General features: G+C 40.4%; 1 pseudogene; it reads left to right on the top strand.

The window, feature by feature from the left end:
• The first annotated feature begins 722 nt into the window (after positions 1-722).
• The window catches only part of LOC118800591, a 35,089-nt pseudogene continuing 14,823 nt past the window's right edge, over positions 723-20,988 (top strand).

Raw genomic sequence — 20,988 nt, forward strand, 5'->3', positions numbered from 1 at the left:
CATAATGTCTCTGTGCAGTGGGTACGAGTGTCCTACTGAGAAGATCTGCTTCCTTTAATCCAGGAGTCCAGTAGCACAGCATGCTGCTCCAGCACTGTTCCAGCTGGTGGAACCCCAAAGCTACCATGCTGGATCATCTGTTTGTGGTCAGTGTGTCCATCCTCTCTCCTCCTCCACTAACACACACTTCTCTGGTGGATTTAAAGGAAATAAAGCACTACAGGTGAGTTCTTCACTCTCAGCTCTGGAGCAGCTAAAATCAGTACATTTATTCTGAGTTTTAATATTTTATTTTGAATATAATTATGTTTTTATAGGTTGTGTGTCAGAGCCAGAACATCTCATACTGAAAGTGTAAACAAAACTAGAGCTTCACAACATGTATGAAGTCTTTTCACACAGAACTCTCTCTTCTCTATTTGATGATGTCACTGTATCTCCAGCCACTCCTTCAGCTGCATAGTGACTGAAGGGACAGGGTCACTGCACTGAGCCAATACCAGTTATGTTTAAGACTAACTGAAATATTTGTGTTGTGCACAGCAGTGTGTGAGTGTGAGAGAGAGCCAGAGGTCAGAGGTCATTCATGAAAGAGACATAAGGGACAGTTTCACTGATAACACACTTCATATACACAGCAGGAGCCTTTCATGGTGAAAGTTTGGCTGAGTCCCAACTATTCAGGTAAGCAGCTGAAGAGAGTACTGTGATTGGTCAAAGTCCAAACCGGTTTAAAGTGAAAGTGAATCTTCAGCAGCGTCTTTTCTGTGAAGAGAGGATGAAACACAATGTGTGGAGAGAAAGAACAGAGGTAATTACTGAAGTTTTAACAGCTAGAATTTACTTTTTGACTTGATTAAATATGTTTAATGCTTTCTGTGTGTGTATGTGTGTGTGTATTAGGTGTGATCAGAAGGAGAAGAGATGACCTCCAAAATGAGTGTCTCTGTGGATCAGGACACACAGGAAGCTGAGAGGTGAGAGAAAAATGTGGTTTGACTTGAATGTAGTATGCTGTCACACCAACTTGCTATAAATGTGTCTGGTATTGTTTGTGTTTTAGACGGATTCAGGGTAAGAGATCAGACTCACCTGAACCCAGCTGTGTGTCCATGAAGAGTGACCGGTCAAAGGGCGGATTTATGGACTTCAGAGATGATAGCAGTTCAACAGAGCTCAGGTAAAGATGATGTGACACTGAATGAGAAAGAATTATGCTGCTATTTTCTCTGAACTCCAGCATTCATGAAGAGCATTCATTTTCTCTAACAGGATACAGTGTCATTATTATGAGTTAAATGTAAAATAAAGGTGTGTGTGATTTGAAGTTCTCCTGCAGAGCTGGTTTGTGTCTGTCTGTGGTTTTTTGAAGGAGAGCTGGTTTGTGTCTGTCTGTGGTTTTATGAAGGAGAGGTGGTTTGTGTCTGTCTGTGGTTTTATGAAGGAGAGCTGGTTTGTGTCTGTCTGTGGTTTTATGAAGGAGAGGTGGTTCTATGAAGGAGAGCTGGTTTGTGTTTGTCTGTGGTTTTATGAAGCAGAGCTGGTTTGTGTCTGTCTGTGGTTTTATGAAGGAGAGCTGGTTTGTGTCTGTCTGTGGTTTTATGGAGGCAGAGAGATGTTAACTTTTCTCATCCTTGTGTTTGTAATGATGTGATATTTGGCACCTGTTTTATTGGTGCTTTTGAATTTCATTTCAGAACAAGTGTTTGTGTGTGTGTGTGTGTGTTTTGTGTGTGCACATGGCTCTGTGTTCACATGTATGTACTGTAAACACATGTAGGTCAGTGTGTTCATAATAATGCTCAGAGCTGTATTTTATCATAATGTATATAAATCATTTCTTGCTGATTTGCTCAGCAGCACAAACACCGTGTGAATGTCCAGTGTGTGTGAGCTGTGGCAGTTTTAAACTCACCCAAAATGTGTCCAAACTTGAACGTCTGAAACAGGGAGTAAAAACACGACATCATTTTTAAAATATTAGCATATTTAGAAAGTCCAGTTTAGAAAGTCGCTTTGTGCCCTTATACTGATTAATGCAGGAGTGGTTGTAAGCAGCATTCAGTGGGGTAGTTTTGTTTAAACTGTTCATGCTCACGTTTACTTTGTCTTGGGGGTGGCGCTGTTTGAGGTTCTCTGTGTTTGGATTTATCACGGTACTGCAACATTCACATCGTGAGAGAACATCATACTGATATCCTCTTTTACACTGCCCACTGACACAGGGGGAACATGCAAACTCCACACAGAAAGGACACTGGTCACCCAGCCGGGGAAATGAACCCAGGCCCTTCTTGTTGTGAGGCAACAGCGATACCCACTGCGCCACCCTGCTGCCCGGCTTTTGTACACACGTTAATAAATTAGCTGTAGGTGCTTTTGCACATGCATAAATAAATAAATAAATCTGACCCTTAATGTTCTGTTCAGACTGTTCACCATATGCTGTTTTTGTCAACAGAGGCCAGACGGAGTCACCAGAAGTGACCAGGAAAAAGATGGAGTCCATATTCAAGGTGTGTGTGTGTGTGTGTGTGTGTGTGTAACTCATGTCAGAGTGTGTATGTATGACATTTAAAAATGATGGTAAAAGCTGTTTTCACTCCTCTAGATGTTTCAGTTTTGAGCTGCTATGTTATTTTTAGATGTATTCATATTATAGCATTATGTCAACAGTAATGATACTGTTGTGATGAATGTGATAATAGACAGTGATATTGAGTCTTCCATCATGTGATATAACACAATATAAATAATACAATGATCATATTATGGCAGAAGACTCCCAGCCAAAAATATGAGATGTTTACTTACTCACTACCATGTAGACGTCATAAGTGTTGGTGGACACTTGAACTGTATGACATATAGCTAGAAAATATGTTAAGTATAAATAATTAGTGTATTTATTATGTTTTTATTAAATTAAAACATTAATATGACGACCGACTTTGAACTTGCTAACAGGAACCTGTTTCTGTTCCCATTTGTGTTTTAATCAGGAGCTGGAGCACAAAGTCATCTCTCTGGTAAAGAATCAGCTGAAGATGTTTGTGAAGCTCCTGAATCAGGATTACCCAGCATGCTCTGAGAGAGAGGTGGAGGATGAGGAGGATCAGTGTGTCAGACAGGGAGCGCTGAATATCACACTGCATGTCCTGAGGAACATGAACCAGACAGACCTCGCTAACAAACTACAGACCAGTAAGAAATCATGTGATTATTCATTATGTACATTATGAGTTTAAATTATGATAATAATGTAGTGTCAATGATGTTCATCACTTCTGAAGTTCCGTTATGTTTAATTTTGCGAAAATCCTTTTCTCACAATACCATAATGTGTCATATTGTGTTTGTTGTAATAATGATACTGAACATTTATTTTCAGTATTTAACCTATTTATTCATTATTTATTGCTATTTGTCCTCTTTTTATTAGAACTGGCTCCTTCCTGTCATCAACAGCTCAAATCCTCACTGATGGAAAAATGTCAGAAAATTAATGAAGGAATCTCAAATCCTGGAACCTTAACACTTCTGAAGGAGATCTACACAGAACTGTACATCACAGAGGGTGGGAGTGGAGAGGTCAATAAAGAACATGAGGTCAGACAGATTGAAACAGCATCCAGGAGACCAGCGACACAGGAGACGCCCATCAAATGCAACGACATCTTTAAAGACAAACCCATCAGAACTGTGCTGACTAAAGGAGTCGCTGGAATTGGAAAAACAGTCTCTGTGCAGAAGTTCATTCTGGACTGGGCTGAAGGAAAAGCCAATCAGGATGTTCTCTTCATATTTCCACTTCCTTTTAGAGAGCTTAATTTGATGAAGAAGAAACTCAGTCTGTTGGATCTTCTTCATCAGTTTTTCAAAGACACAAAAGAATTAAAACCCAGAGACTTTTATGACTATAAAGTCATGTTCATCTTTGATGATCTGGATGAATGTCGACTTCCTCGAGATTTCCAGAATGAGAGCTTATTTGATGTTAGACAGTCAGCCTCAGTGGATGTGCTGCTGACAAACCTCATCAAGGGGAATCTGCTTCCCTCTGCTCTCCTATGGATAACTACTCGACCAGCAGCAGCCAATCAGATCCCTCCTGACTGTATTAACCAGGTAACAGAGGTACGAGGGTTCAGTGACCCTCAGAAAGAGGAATACTTCAGGAAAAGGATCAGTGATCAGAGCCTTGCTGAAAGAATTATTACACACATGAAGTCCTCAAGAAGCCTCTACATCATGTGCCACATACCAGTCTTCTGCTGGATTTAAGCCACTGTTCTAGAGAGGATGTTGGGTGAAGCAGAGAGTGGAGAGATCCCCAAGACTCTGACTCAAATGTTCACACACTTCCTGATCTTTCAGATCAAACACAGCAGCCAAAAGTATGAAAGAAAAAGTGACATTGATCATAAACAGACTAGAAAGATGATTCTGGCTCTGGGAAAACTGGCTTTCCAACAGCTGGAAAAAGGAAACCTGATCTTCTATGAGGAAGACCTGAGAGAGTGTGGCATTGATGTCAGAGAAGTGTCAGTGTACTCAGGACTGTGCACTCAGATCTTCAGAGAGGAGTTTGGGCTGCACCTGGGGAAGGTTTTCAGCTTTGTGCATCTGAGTGTTCAGGAGTTTCTGGCTGCTTTATATGCATTTCTTACCTTCATCTCTAACAACAGAAATGTGCTGCTACAGCAAACCACTGGATTTTCTGGTTCTGTCAAAAAGACAACAGTGCTAAACTTCCTCAAGAGTGCAGTGGACAAGACCTTAGAGTGAGAATGGACACCTGGACCTTTTCCTCAGTTTCCTTCTGGGCCTCTCACTGAAGTCCAATCAGACTCTCTTGCGAGGTCTACTGACACAGACAGGAAACAGCTCTCAGAGCAAAGAGGAAACAGTGGAGTACATCAAGGAGAAGATCAGGGAGAATCCCTCTCCAGAGAAAACAATCAGTCTGTTCCACTGTCTGAATGAACTGAGTGATCATTCTCTAGTGCAGGAAGTTCAAAGATACCTGAAAAAAGGAGGTTCCAGTGGTCTCCGTGGAGCTGAGCTCTCTCCTGCTCAGTGGTCAGCTGTGGCGTTTGTGATGCTGAATTCAGAAGAGGAGCTGGATGAGTTTGACCTGAGGAAATTTGACAGATCAGAGGAATGTCTCCTGAGGCTGCTGCCAGTGGCCAAAGCATCCAGAAAAGTTGTGTAAGTACTTTTTCCTTGTGCTTTTTCACTCATTAAATTATATGGAATTTCACATTTACTATCTATGTGTCTATACAGGTTTCTTTTAATGAAAAATTAAAATTTCAAGATGTGCAATAGAACTAAATTTGTCTAGTTTTTTTTTTAGATTTGTGTATTTAAGAAGGTTCTGGAGCAGCCATGGCAGAGCTGTGTATTTCCATGACTTCCCCAGTTTCCTGTCCTCTTTGTTATACATGGGAATTCTTTCAAGTTTCTGCATCTGACTGTACTTTTTGCTTGTGTGTGTGTGTGTGCGTGTGTGTGTTTCCTTACTTGTTTGTGTATGTATGATTGTTCTAAGTGTCCTTAAGTTCTAAGTTTATTTCCTTCTCTCTGCAGGCTTTCTGACTGCAGTATTACAGAGGAAGGCTGTGCTTCTCTGAAATCAAACCCCTCACACCTGAGAGAGCTGAATCTGGACTCCAATAATCCAGGAGATTCAGGAGTGAAGCTGCTCTCTGATCTACTAGAGGATCCACACTGTAAACTGGAGAAACTACAGTGAGTTTACCCTCCCCCACACATAAATATACAGTCAGTTGTAATCAGTAAGATAGTAAAGGATGTTCCAGAAAAAAAAATGAACAGAAAACAGCACATGAAACGCTACAGTATAAACAAATCCTTTGAACCTTTTTTCTTGTTCATGGTGCCTGAGGAATCAAAAAGTGCAGAAAAATTTAATTTCAAATGTTAGATGCATAAAAACAAAAAGCCTGTCAGGTTAGCACAGAATTCAGAATCCAGGGAGTCCAGAGGCTGGGAAGCAGGAATAGCAGGATTGGAGGGAAGCATGACAAAGCCACCTGTTCACTTTAATTGTGACTCTATTTCTTTGTTATCTGTCTATCTTTTAGTTATCAAAATGGACTCTTGAAAAGTGTTGTGACTACTCAGGTTGATCCATTTTTATACATTTTTATACATTTTATACACCTCCACCTTTGTCTATTTTATCAGGTCCATTTATAATTGCACTTTGTAGTTCTACAATTAAAGATTGTAATCCATCTTTTTCACAGCATACTTTATTATCCTCTGTTTACCGTGTTCAGGACCCTTACAGAACCACCACAGAGCAGGTATTATTTGGGTGGAGGATCATTGCACATGACACTGCAGTGACACCGACGTGGTGGTGTGTGTCACATTGATATGACTGGATCAGACACAGCATTGCAGTTGGAGTTTTTAAACACTGTGTCCACTCACTTTCCAGTCTTTTAGACACTCCTACCTTGTTGGTCCACCTTGTAAATGTAAAGACAAAGACAACAGCACATCTGTTGCTGCACAGTTTCATCGTTTAGTTCTTGATCAGTGGTCACAGGATGCTGCCCTTATTTTTATTTTTGGGGGACAGTCCAGCGGTGACACTGAGGTGTTTAAAACACCTGAATGTGGTACTGGTTTTGATGTATTAATTTTTTCTCTGTGTTATTGTGTGGAAGAAAAAAAGATATATTTTATTAGTTGCTGAATGAGCTTTAAGCTGTTCAATTGTTTCCCCCCTCTCTACAGGCTGTCTAACTGCTGTATTACAGAGACAGGTTGTGTTGCTCTGTTTTCAGCTCTGAAATCAAACCCCTCACACCTGAGAGAACTGAATCTGAACTACAATAATCCAGGGGAGTCAGGAGTGAAGCTGCTCTCTGATCTACTGGAGAATCCACACTGTAAACTGGAGAAACTACAGTGAGTTACTGAATTACTGACTCAAAAAGTAAATTCAAATTTACAAGTAAAAGGAACATAAGCGATAATAAAATTACATTAAAATATAACGTTACAAAATAAAAATAAAAATAGAATTAATATGAAATAAAATAAAATGATTAAACTCAGAACAAATACAACCCCATTTCCCAAAAAAAGCTGTGGGAAAATAAATAAAAACAAAATGCAATGATGTGCAAATCACTTAAACCTGGTGGTTGATTGGCAACAGGTCAGTAACATGATTGGGTATGAAAACAGCATCTCAGCGAGGCTGAGTCTTTCAGAAGTAAAGATGAGGAGGGGTTCACCACTCTGTGAAAGACTGCACAAACAGTGCAACAATTCAAGAATAATGTTTCTCAACATAAAATAGCAAAGAACTTTTGTTTTTCATCATCTACAGTACATAATAACTTTAAAGATTCAGAGAATCTGGAGAAATCTCTGTATGAGAGGGACAAGGCCAAAAACCAGTATTTGTTGGCTGTGATCTTTGGGCCCTCAGGTGGCACTGCATTAAAAAAACAGACATGATTCTGTAGAGGAAATCACTGTATTCTGCCCCTGCTAAAATGTTATAGTGCTCGTGCCTGCTAGCTTGGCAGATAGACAACAGGTTCTTCCAAGGAATTCCAAGAGGCCAAGCTTTAACGACAGGAATGTTTACTCTGTAGCGCTGTAAAACTGAAACAAATGAAATATGCATTACAATATACTTATGTGTTGAGTTTGCTTTGCAATACATATTATCAAGTAACTCTATACTTTGTACAAAGGATCTAGGATGTGAAAATGTAAAAGAATCGCCATTAAAGTAAGTGTTTAGCTTGATGCTAATATGAATGAAAATTCTCATAGACATGCTGACATGAATAGTAAACATGAATTTAGTGATAACTTCACACATATCGCTATTTTTTCATAAGAAAGTACATATGAAAACTATCTTGTTAAGAAAACAAAGATATATACTCACAGACATATGCCTTTCATGACCTAACAATGGAAGTTTAACTTGGAAAAACATTGCTTCTCTGCAGCATCTTACTCAAAGGCTGAACTACAGCAACTCTAAAGGTACAAATTTAATGCAAAATGCTATAAAAAATAACCACTAGAGGTTGCTCTTGGGTAACAGACAGCACACTCCCCGCCTGGTATAACGAATCATACCACTATGTCCCTTTTAGGAGCAGCACAACTTAAGATACGGGTCTGGAATACACTTTGGGTGTGCCTTGACTGATGACTTTTATGTCCACCTTGCAAACCCTTTTTTCTTGGCTGGGAATAGCGTTCACCACCACTCCAGTGGGCCATTCATTTCTCTTGACTTGATTATCTTTGAGAAGAACAATGTCTCTTACTTGCAAGTTACGCTGATCCACCTGCCACTTTCTTCTCGGCTGGAGTGTCTCTAAGTACTCTTGCTTCCATCATTTCCAGCATGAGTCTGAAAGGATCTGCACTTGTTTCCACTGTTTGCTGTACATGTCTTTGAGGTCAAACTCTCCTGGAGGTGCAGAAACTGGCTCTAGCTTTTGGGTTAGAAGTGTAGCCGGAGTGAGAACTGCTGGCATGTCTGGATCTGTGGAGATGGGTATCAGAGGTCTTGAATTCATTATTGTCATGACTTCTGACGTAAGAATGACAAGAACCTCATGTGACAGGTGAGGGGAACCTTCCTTGAGCAGCATGGCATCCAAGATCCCTTGAGCAAATCATTCTCTCCCACACTCCACCCATGTGTGATGAGTGAGGTGGGTTAAAAATCCAAGTCTTTGAGGTAAGCTGTGAATTCAGGATCTTTCAAATTCATCTTGAGCTCTTTGCTTGCACCAATAAAGTTGGTTCCATGATCGTAACGAAAGAGCCTGATAGGTCCTCAGATAGAAGTGAACCTCCTTAATGCATTTATGAAGCTTAAAACAGACAGAGACTCGATAACTTCAATATGCACTGCTCTCATTCCCAAACAGGTGAATAGGATAGCCCAGCATTTACTCTCTACTAGGCCTCCTCTAGTTTGTCAGGATCTGATGGTCCACGGTCCAAACACATCCACGCCGACATTTGTGTATGGAGGATCTGGGGTAATTCTGTCAGGAGGTAAGTCAGACATTCTTTGCTTCTGCAGTTTTCCTGCCTTATGCAGACAACACACTTGTGTATGATGCTTGACATGAGCCTTTTACTTCCAGTAATCCAAAGCCCTGCGGATCTGACAGCCCCTTCAGTGAAATGTCTACCCTGGTGAGAAACTCGTTCGTGATAGTGTCTCACAAGTAGAGTAGCGACGTGGTGATTTTTGGGAATGATTAGTGGATGTTTGTCTTCCCAGGACATTTCAGCAAAAGAAGACCGTCCTCCAGTTCTCAACAGACCATCGTCGTCCAGGATGGGATTCAGCTTTCTTAAACCGCTGTGCTTTGATACTGCTTTCTTTTTGGAAAGACACTTTATCTCTTCTTTGAAGTATTCTTGCTGTATGCTTCTGATTATCACTGTCTTTGCTTGTGTTAGCTCATCTGTAGTACTTGCATTTGTGTGCTTTTTGAGTAGGATCTGGCTCTATGAACAAGCTTGGCTACAGCATGGACAAGGCCCTTCCAGCTTGAGAAATGCTCAAATCTGTGTGAGCCGAGCTGACTGTCTGATGTGTTGGTCATGAAAGTGGTAACCTCTGGACGTACCTCAGGTGTCTGGCTCAACAAGATTGAAGGTCTGTTGCTGCAGGGTGTCATCTATGCCATCTTTAGACAGGAATGCTGGATCAGAAATCCAGTTGGAATGCTTCAAGAGAGCGGCAGGTATAGGGCGTGTGCCAATGTCAGCAGGATTTTGTTCTGTACTGATGTAGTGTAGTGTTCTGGATTAGTATTCTTCCTGATTTGGGCGTCTCTGTTTGCCACATACACATAGAATCGTCCCCTCATCCTATTGGTACACCTGATAGGATGCCACCTGTGCATCAAGTCCAGTCGTGAAATTTCTTCGCTACTAAATATTCCACAGTCACCTGTCAGTGGTATTATAAATTGGAAGCAATTGGGAATGACAGCAACTCAGCCACGAAGTGATAGCCTGCGTAAAATGACAGAGCAGGGTCAGCGGATGCTGAGGCGCATAGTGCGCAGAGGTTGCCAACTTTCTGCAGAGTCAATCGCTACAGACCTCCAAACTTCATGTGGCCTTCAGATTAGCTCAAGAACAACGTAGGGAGCTTCATGGAATAGGTTTCCATGGCCGAGCAGCTGCATCCAAGCCTTACATCACCAAGCGCAATGCAAAGCGTTGAATGCAGTGGTGTAAAGCACGCCGCCACTGGACTCTAGAGCAGTGGAGATGTATTCTCTGGAGTGACGAATCACACTTCTCCGTCTCGTAAACTGGAGTTATTCCACGTGTGGTATTGAGATAAGAAAGACTAGGTAGGTGTCCTCCTGCCATAGCTGCATCGAGTTCTAAAAGAAAGAATATCTCCTAGTTCCCTTAGCTTATGAATATCTTTATTAGTGATTCTTGGAAACTCTTCCACCTTCCTGAGGAGGACATCCTCTATCATTTCAGGCAAGCCATAGCAGTTCTCCAACCTCTGCCACACCATGCTGAGGCTGGCACCAGCATCGCCAACATATACTGCTCTTATTCTCTTAGCTTGCTCTGATGATGATGGTCCCAGCCATTTGCACAGCAGATCAAGCTCCTCACGAGCTGTGAGTTTCAAGTCTTCAGTAGAGCTCTGGAATGATGCTTTCCAGGCCCAGTAATTCTGTGGTTGATCATCGAACTTCAACAAACCTGAACTGACCATCTCTCATCGCATTGAGTACTTGGCTAGGTCTGATGAGGTTGACGAACTATATGAGGGATCTCTGAAAAAAGAGACTGGACGGGGCTGGAGGGCTTGGAATTCGCTGCTGCCATGTCGTATGCTGTGTGGGTACTCTTTGTGCTCATAGTGTTCTATCTAAAGTCCTGTAGTGTTAGTATTGTGTGTGTTGATATCCTGTATGGATGTGACATATTAGCTTTATCAGGTTGAAATGGTTCCCCAAACTGCTCTTCGGCAGCTGCTTCTAAGACTTCAGCTTCAGCTTTAGCAGCTGCAGCAGCTCTCTCTAATTGAAGTGTGAGCATATTTGCTTGAAGTTGTGTTTTCTTTCTTTCTGCTTCTGCTGTGACTCTGTCACTCTTCTTCAATGTATGCCTCCTTCTTGGGGCCCGAGCTCATTTAAAATGGACTGAGGGGAAGTGGAAAAGTGTCCTGTGGTCTGACAAATCAAAATTTAAAATTCTTTTTGGAAATCGTGGACGCTGTGTCCTCTGGGCTGAGACCACTCAGCTTGTTATCAGTGCACAGTTCAAAAGCCAGTGTTGATGAGGGTATAAGGATGCATTAGTGCACATGGCATGGGTGACTTGCGCATCTGTGAAGGCAACATTAATGCTGAATGATATATACATACTTTGGCAACATATGCTGCCATCCAGACAACGTCTTTTTCAGGAAAGGCTTTGCTTATTTCAGCAAGATAATGTCAAACCACATACTGCATGTATTATAACAGCACTGCTCTGTATTAAAAGAGTCCGGGTGCTAAACTGGCCTGCCTGAAATCCTGTCAGCCATTGAAAACATTTGGCACATTATTAAATGAAAAATACAACGAATGAGCCCCTGAACTGTTGAGCAGCTGAAATCCTATATCAAACAGGAATGAGAAAACATTTCACTTTCAAAACTACAGCAACGTCTCCTCAGTTCCTAATAGCTTACAGAGTGTTGTTAAAAGAAGAGGTGATGAAACACATTGTGCAACGCTGGGTTGACAAATTAGACACTCGCAGATATAAAATAAACCTGAAGGTTTATTTAAAAAAGGATTGGTACAGATAACTGACTTAACACCAGACCAGAGCAAAATACAAAAGAGAAAAATGCAATGTATTGGAGCAGGCAAAACCATGGTCAAAAACAAACGTGTATCAAAACCAGAAGGTACAACTACCATGCAAACTAAGCCAAAAGGGGAGAATCCGAAAGACAAGAGAAAAACAAAGCAAGGTTAAATATAAGAGAGTCAACAAACAGACAACAAACAGACTCAGTACACACTGAACAAACAGAGGTAATATTTCGCAAAGTAACAGAGGAACAGAAAGGCTTAAATACACAGTTCAACAGGTGACAACAATCAGTATTCAGGCAAGCTGAATCTGTTGGTTGGTTGATGATTGATGGAGTGAGTCACATGACTAGCTGAAGGATCTTGAGAGTCCCAGTGTGAACCAGGAAGCATGACACGGTTTGGAATGTGTTGTTGGCATTAAATTCAAAATGGGCATATATTTTTCAACAAAAAATACAATTTCTTAGTTTCAACATTTGAAATGTTGTCTTTGTAGTATTTTACTTTAAAAATATGGTTTATGTGATTTGCACATCATTACATTCTATTTTTATTTACATTCTGCACAGCATCCCAACTTTTTTTGGAAATGGGGTTGTAATATTAACAACAACATAAAAAAGACAAAGGAAAATTTAAACTCAACTGAAACAGTTACATGTTGTTGGGAGGTGGCTAGACACTAAAAGTTTTAAATGATTTAGTGAAAACAGCATGCAGAGTTGAAAGACTCCTGTAGTGAATTCCAGCTTACTAATAATTACTGTTATGTGTAGAGGTCATAGATCAGATATAAGGTGGCACATGACTGGAGAATGATATAAAAATGTATTTCTTTAACATATATATACAGTATCTCACAAAAGTGAGTACACCCCTCACATTTCTGCAAATATTTTATTATATCTTTTCATGGGGCAACACTATAGAAATGAAACATAGATATAACTTAAAGTAGTCAGTGTACAGCTTGTATAGCAGTATAGATTTACTGTCCTCTGAAAATAACTCAACACACAGCCATTAATGTCTAAATAGCTGGCAACACAAGTGAGTACACCTCACAGTGAACATGTCCAAATTCTGCCCAATTGTGTCATTGTCCCTCCCTGGTGTCATGTGATTCATTAGAGTTACAAGGTTCCAAGTGTGAATGGGGAGCAGGGCTGTTAAATTCTGTGTTTTGGGTACAATTCACTCATACTGGCCACTGGATATTCAACATGGCACCTCATGTCAAAGAACTCTCTGAGGATGTGAAAAATAGAATTATTGCTCTCCACAAAGATGGTCTAGGCTATAAGAAGATTGCTAACAGCCTGAAACTGAGCTATAGCACAGTGGCCAAGGTCATACAGCGGTTTTCCAGGACAGGTTCCACTCCGAACAGGCCTCACCAGGGTCGACCAAAGAAGTTGAGTCCACGTGTTATATCCAGTGGTTGGCTATAAAAAAATAGATGCATGAGTGCTGCCAGCATTGCTGCAGAGGTTGAAGAGGTGGGAAGTCAGCCTGTCAGTGCTCAGACCACACACTGCACAATGCATCAACTCGGTCTGCATGGCCGTCTTCCCAGAAGGAAGCATCTTCTGAAGCTGACACACAAGAAAGCCCACAAACAGTTTGCTGAAGACAAGCAGTCCAAGAACTGGAATTACTGGTTAAGGCAGTGCTAGATAATAATGGTGGTCACACAAAATATTGACACTTTGAGCACAATTTGGACATGTTCACTGTGGGGTGTACTCACTTGTGTTGCCAGCTATTTAGACATTAACGGCTGTGTGTTGAGTTATTTTCAGAGGACAGTAAATCTATACTGCTGTACAAGCTGTACACTGACTACTTTAAGTTATATCCAAGTTTCATTTCTATAGTGTTGTCCCATGAAAAGATATAATAAAATATTTACAGAAATGTGAGGGGTGTACTCACTTTTGTGAGATACTACGTGTGTGTGTGTGTGTGTGTGTGTGTGTTTATTAATATGAGCTTTAAATGTAAGTTTCTCATCCAGCCATATGTTGAGGTACTTATATTCTGTGACTTGTTCAATGCTGGATCTTGTCAGGGTGGGAACAGACATAGTATTAAAATCAATATTTGAAGATCTGGAAAACAGCAAGTTTTCTTGGCATTTAAAATGAATTTGATATACAAATGTGCAAGTTATATTGTATACATGTATACTTTGTATATAAGTTATATTAAGGAATGACAATAAAGACCGCTTTACATTATGTTGTATAATGTTCTGCTTTGTAGCTGTATTTATTTTACTCATTCTTTTAACTTCCATATTTGTGTGTGTTTGTGTTTAGTTGTAAGTGTGAGGATTTTTTTTTTTTTTTGCAGACTTAAATTCTGCAGTATTATAGAGGAAGGCTGTGCTGCTCTTGTTTCAGCCCTGAAATCAAACCCCTCACACCTCAGAGTGTTGAATCTCAAATCCAATAAACCAGGAGAGTCAGGAGTGACGCTGCTCTCTGATCTACTCAAGGATCCACACTGTAAACTGGAGAATCTCCAGTAAGTTACCGAATTACTGATTTTTTATACACACCTAAACATTTCACATTTAGATCAGTTCATTAAGCTGTGCCAACCGTCTTTTGGTCATACTGGCATTATAGGATATTATCTGTCCATGCAAATATGCTTTCATTGCTACCCAGAGATTACAGTAAGTTGTATTTGGTGACTCATTTCTAGAAAAAAGTCAATTTGATTTGATAAGAAGTTAAGAAGACGTGGATTAAGGCGCCAGGTGTGCTGTGGAAGCTCATTATTTGGAAAGTTCCACTGTCATTGGCCTATGGTTGGAGACTATGATGCCCCTATATTTACTAGACCTCAGCAGGGGTAGAAGTCTCTTATCTAGTAAGAAATAGTCTATCCTGGAGTATGAGTGGTATGCTGCAGAAAAGAAATAATATTGTCTAGCTACTGGATTTCTATATCTCCAGGCATCAACCACCCTGTACATCTGGCGTTAATAGTCTCTGCTGATTTACTTAGTATTGCAGGTGGAATTCCTCTGGAACGGTCCAGAGTGGGGTTTAAATCACAATTTAAGTCTCCCCCGAGAATCAGTTGGTGCCTGTTGAACTCTGGAAGTAAAGAAGAAAATTGCTGAAAAATTTTACATTGTCCCAGCTGGGAGCATAAACACACGCAAGTACCACCAGTAAATTAAATAGTTGTCCTTGGACAATAATGAAACGACCACCCGTATCGGAAATTAGATTAGATTTCACAAATTGTATATCCCTATGAATGAGTATGACTGTGCCCCGACATTTCGCATTAAGTCTAGAATGAAAAATCTGAGAAAAGCCCCCCCTACTGAGTCAAGTGAGTGAGTCAAGACACTTGCCGTCAGGCGACATTAACCTCAACTCTGCTGGGTACCAGAGGCCATAGTGAATCCCCTCACAAGTCCTCAGCAAACCCCTCACCTCGTTAAACTCAGCCCTCCGCTTGGCAGTCACATGACTAGCTGAGGGATCTTGAGAATCCCAGTGTGAACCAGGAAGCATGACACGGTTTGGAACGTGTTGTTGACATTAAATTCAAAATGGGCATATATTTTTCAACAAAAAATACAATTTCTTGGTTTCAACATTTGAAATGTTGTCTTTGTAGTATTTTACTTTAAAAATATGGTTTATGTGATTTGCACATCATTACATTCTATTTTTATTTACATTCTGCACAGCATCCCAACTTTTTTTGAAAATGGGGTTGTAACATTAACCTCAACTCTGCTGGGTACCAGAGGCCATAGTGAATCCCCTCACAAGTCCTCAGCAAACCCCTCACCTCATTAAACTCAGCCCTCCGCTTGGCAGCTGCAGGGATGTAAGCCGGTTGGATGTGGATTTTATCACAGTCACTGGTGATCCGTTGTTTCATTTGCCCAGCTTTTCTCAGAATTGCAACCCTCTTCTGAAAATAATGACATCTGATGACAAAGGCTCTTGGTAAATCGTTGTCATCTGGCCTCTCATGCAGCATACAGTGTGCTTGATCGAGTAAAAGAAGCTTGTCAAGGCAGAGCGTCTTCTTCAGGCACTGAGCTATAAAGTCAGTTGGGCGCTTACTGTCCTCTCGCTGGTTACAGTAAGTAAGTAAGTAAAGTTTATTTATATAGCGCTTTTTACAACAGGTGTTGTCACAAAGCAGCTTTACAAGGAAATGAGCATTACAAAAAGAAGTCCGGGTCCGAGCCCCCATGAGCAAGCCAGTGGCGACAGTGGCAAGGAAAAACTCCCTAAGAGAAACAGGAAGAAACCTTGAGAGGAACCAGGACTCAGAAGGGGAACCCATCCTCCTCTGGTCGACACCGGATAGTAAACATTGTTAGTATAAAGTATTATAGTACAAAAAACAGGGTAAAACGTGAAGGAAACAATTAATTTGAATAGTTCAGTTCATGCAGCAGAAGCAGCAGCATCAGTGGGGTCAGGTTGTGAGGGTGAGGTTTGCACGGTGAGCAGTGGCACCCGATCAAGGCAGCAGAGGCAGCAGCATCAGCAGCAGGATGGGCAGCTGTTCAACTCGGCAAAAGAAAGAGAGGAAAAACACAGTCAATGGGTGATTGATTAATTTGAATTAGTTTGAATGATTGATTGGTTCAAGTGAATAATTTTGAATAGTTCATGCAGCAACAGCAGTAGTATCAGTGGGGTCAGGTTGTGAGGGTGAGGTTTGCACGGCGTTGAACAGCAGGAGGCTCAATGTTGGTAACCCGGTCCAGAGGGCTGGCGAGCAGTGGCACCCGATCGAGGCAGAAAAGGCAGCAGCATCAGAACGCACAGGATGGGCAGCTGTTCAACTCGGCGAAGAAAAGAAAGGAAAACACACAGAGAGGAAAACACACAGAGTCAGTTCTGTAATGTGTGACCGATCACAAATTACAGTGTTAGCAGAGACTCTGGCAGGTATAGAACTAACAGGGAAAACTAATTACCAAAGGCTTGAATATACAAGTAGGTTTTTAGCCTAGACTTAAACACTGAGGCTGTGTCTGAGTCCCGAACATTAACAGGAAGACTATTCCAAAGCTGGGGGGCTTTGTATGAGAAAGCTCTCCCCCCTGACGTAACTTTATTAATTCTGGGTACTAATAGTAAGCCAGCACCTTGTGATCTAAGTAGGCGGGATGGTTCATAGTGAGAGAGAAGTTCACTCAGGTACAGCGGGGCGAGTCCGTTTAGTGCTTTATAAGTCAGCAAGAGAATTTTATAATCAATCCGAAATTTTACTGGCAACCAGTGTAAGGCTGATAAAACTGGGCTGATATGGTCAAACTTTCTGGTTCTAGTAAGAACTCTGGCTGCAGCATTCTGGACTAGCTGAAGCTTGTTAATGCTTTTGCTGGGACATCCAGCCAGCAGGGCATTACAGTAATCTAGCCTTGAGGTAATAAATGCATGAACTAACTTTTCTGCATCCTGTAGAGATAATGCATTTCTCAATTTAGCAATATTGCGGAGATGCAGGAAGGCTGTTCTAGTAATATTAGTTATATGTGTGTCGAAGGACAGATCAGGGTCTATAATGACACCAAGGTTTTTTACATATGAGCTTGATGCAACTGAGAAATTGTTAAGTTTAAGTGTTAAATTAGACAGTTTGTTTCTGGCTGCTTTTGGACCAAGAAGCAGAACCTCTGTTTTATCTGAGTTTAGAAGGAGAAAGTTACTTGACATCCAGTCCTTTATGTCTTGTATACAGTCTTCAATCTTGCTAAGTTTAATTCTATCATCTGGGTCGCTTGCTAAATATAACTGAGTGTCATCGGCATAGCAGTGGAAGTTTATGCCGTGTCTACTGATAATGGTGCCCAGTGGTAGCATATATAAAGTGAATAATACAGGTCCTAAAACAGAGCCTTGTGGAACACCATATTTTACTTTTGTGAGAACAGATGATTCACCGTTTATATTAACAAACTGATACCGATCAGTGAGGTAGGACCGGAACCAGGAAAGAGCTGTTCCTGTTACCCCTACAAGGTTTTCTAGTCTGTCTAGTAAGATAGTGTGGTCTATTGTGTCAAATGCCGCACTAAGATCGAGGAGGACTAACAAGGACACATGATCTTGGTCAGAAAATAATAATAGATCATTTACAATTTTTACTAGTGCTGTTTCTGTACTATGATGTGGCCTAAAACCAGATTGGAATTTTTCATGTATTTGATTCCTATGTAAAAAGGAGCTTAACTGTTTTGCTACAACTTTTTCCAAGATCTTAGATATAAAGGAGAGATTCGAGATGGGTCTATAATTTGAAAGTTCGCATGGATCGAGGTTCGCTTTCTTAATCAGCGGTCTAATTACTGCTAGTTTAAGAGATTTTGGGATGTACCCAAGGCTAAGAGAAGAGTTTATTATTGACAGAATAGGCTTGGTTATTTCTGGCAGAATTTCCTTGAGTAAACCTGTAGGAATCGGATCTAGCATACAGGTAGATGATTTCGCGGAAGAGACTATTTTAAATAGTTCATTTTCTTGGAGTAAGGTAAACGATTCCAGCCTCTCTGCAGGAATTATAATATTTTCAAGATTGAGGCTGGCATTATGGGGAAGCAGGTTTCTAGAGTTTAATTGCGTATTCTGAATTTTCTGCCTAATTTTTTCAATTTTTATCACTAAAGAAATTCATAAAACAGTGGCATGACCAAGCCTCCAGGTCTTCACTTTGTGCCCTCAGCGTGGCAAGTTTTCTCTGTATGCTAGCCATGTCTGATTCCAGAGCCATCATCAGATCGGAGTGGCTGTCGGTGGAGGATTCAAGAGCGACCACCCGTTTCTCCAGAGCCTCACTTTTGGCATTTGCGTTATCATTTGCAAGTTTACTTTCTGCTCTAAGCTGGTCGGCTTGGTTCTTAATTTCAGCAGACTGCGCCTCCGCTTTAGTGAGTAGTTCAGTTCTCAGCTCAGCAATCACTTGGAGGATAACATCCTGCTCTGCTCTCCGGTCCAGTGCAGCATTACCATCAGGATTAGCCCTGGAGTTAGCACATGTGTCTGGCATTGTTTGAGATCTTTCAGTATTTCTCACCAACGTTAAGTTAGAATATCAAGCTTAGTGCACAGTCTTGCCTTATCTAAGAAGTATTTGGAGTAATTAAAACAATCCAATAAATTTGGAGTAGTTAAAACATTGAATTGCTGTTTCCCATTTGAAATACCAGTTCTGGTGAGGAGCTCAATAGAAGCGTGTCCTCATATGGCGCTGCACCTGCTAAGTTTAATATACTGGAAAAAATAAAGCATATTATAAAAATGCTCTAACAGGCTACCTTTTTTTTTTATTTTTCCACACTATGTTAAATTCAACACTAAAGTGTGCAGAAGTTTGTTCTCTGTAGAGAATGTGTACTAATTTTCACTTTCATCTACTATTTTACCTGCAGGTGTCAGATAAAAGCCCCGTCATCAGAGTATCCTCCAAACAACGTGAGTAGGGTCCAGGAACAATCTTGGCCATTGATTTTTATTCAGGGTTTACTGTGTTTACTGTGTTTGTGATCAGTAAATGATGTTTTATTGATCTCTTATCAGCCTGATATTGAAAGAAGCCAACATACTATTATTGAATTCCTAGACTTGAAAACACAGTTCAGTCATTAGTATTGTTAATCTCGATTAATAGTTATGAATATTGGTTAAAAGTGTACATAAGTAATAGTTTAAATAATCTCAGTTAAATAATAAATTACTAAATACTTGTGTTACTTTTATGGCCAAGAAACTGCTGTACAGAATTCTAGAATGACTGTATGGAGGTAAAATAAATGTAGCGGATGATGCTGCTTAATTCACTGATTTCACACTTATGCCATAAACATTACTTACTACTTACTTGTTTATTTACTTACTTTGAGTTTCAACTCGGTCTTCCTGTAACCAGGGAACGGTTAACCAGAATGTGATAATTACTTTCACCCAAACAAAGGATAACTATAATAAAGTATTGTTTATTGACTAGGTATTCATAAAAACGTAAATAAGCATTAAATTATAATTTAACTTAACAACTAACTTGGGCTTAAATTAAAAGAGGCAGAATAGCACAACACTGAGACTGAATCATAAAACAGAAGTGGAGATGCATTTCTGCCTTATTCGTAGAGGAAAAGAGCCACTAGTTTCTATGTGTTGATGACCCAGAGAGCCACTGTTCGTAGCGGGGCCTTCAGAGAATTAACCCCAAAAACACCTCAGCTTAGGGCCTAGATGTGCACGGTGGACTCAGCTGGTTGGTCAGTCTTTTGTGAGGCTGGCAGGCTTGCCAGTTCTTCTGCAGTGGCTGGTAATGTCAGATCTTAGTTTGGCGGGCCTCTGTGATGGCTTGCCAGGTTGGCGCTGATTTATTTCTGTCTGTAACTCTTAAATTATACTCGCAGGAGGTTTTGCAAGGAACATTAAAAAAAACCAAAACACAGTACAGTTAGACTATTTCAAGTGCAGACAAAGTAAGTCTAATAATTGACAACACCTCTTTCAGGTTATTGTGTGAGTGAGCAACAAAAAAAAAGAACAAAGACACAGTGAGGTGGTTTCCAGGCCCTAATGTTCTAATGGACATTAATTTCCTTTGTTTGTTGGACATTCCGCTAATATTCACCACATTATGACTTCACTTACACTATGATTTCAGAGCATGGTTGCAAAGCACAGCTTAGAGCAGTGCTAAGTGTGCAGTTTTGCATAAATATATCAATATTTCCAATGGATATTTATGGCAATATTACGATTAGGGTGGAAGTATTGTGGTCTCCTGAGAATTGTTACATCCAGTTATTCAAGACACAGAACCAACAATCTTGCTTAGAAAAGGAAACATGACTACTAAGAAAAGGTACAATAGGAGATTTCTTAACAGGTACATTAAAATACTTAAGAGACATAATTAATAGTTCTACTTCTAAGAGAAAGAATACATGACAACTCAAGGAAAAGAAGATATATAAGGTTAAGACATAATTCAAAGGAACATATGCACTTACTAACGTTATGAGATTTCTAGAAAAATAATTTAATGGAGAAACACAAATGATCAAAAATCAACTCAATAATAATGTCTATTA

This window comes from Colossoma macropomum, unplaced genomic scaffold (genome assembly GCF_904425465.1).
Source record: "Colossoma macropomum unplaced genomic scaffold, Colossoma_macropomum, whole genome shotgun sequence".
Classification (NCBI taxonomy): domain Eukaryota; kingdom Metazoa; phylum Chordata; class Actinopteri; order Characiformes; family Serrasalmidae; genus Colossoma; species Colossoma macropomum.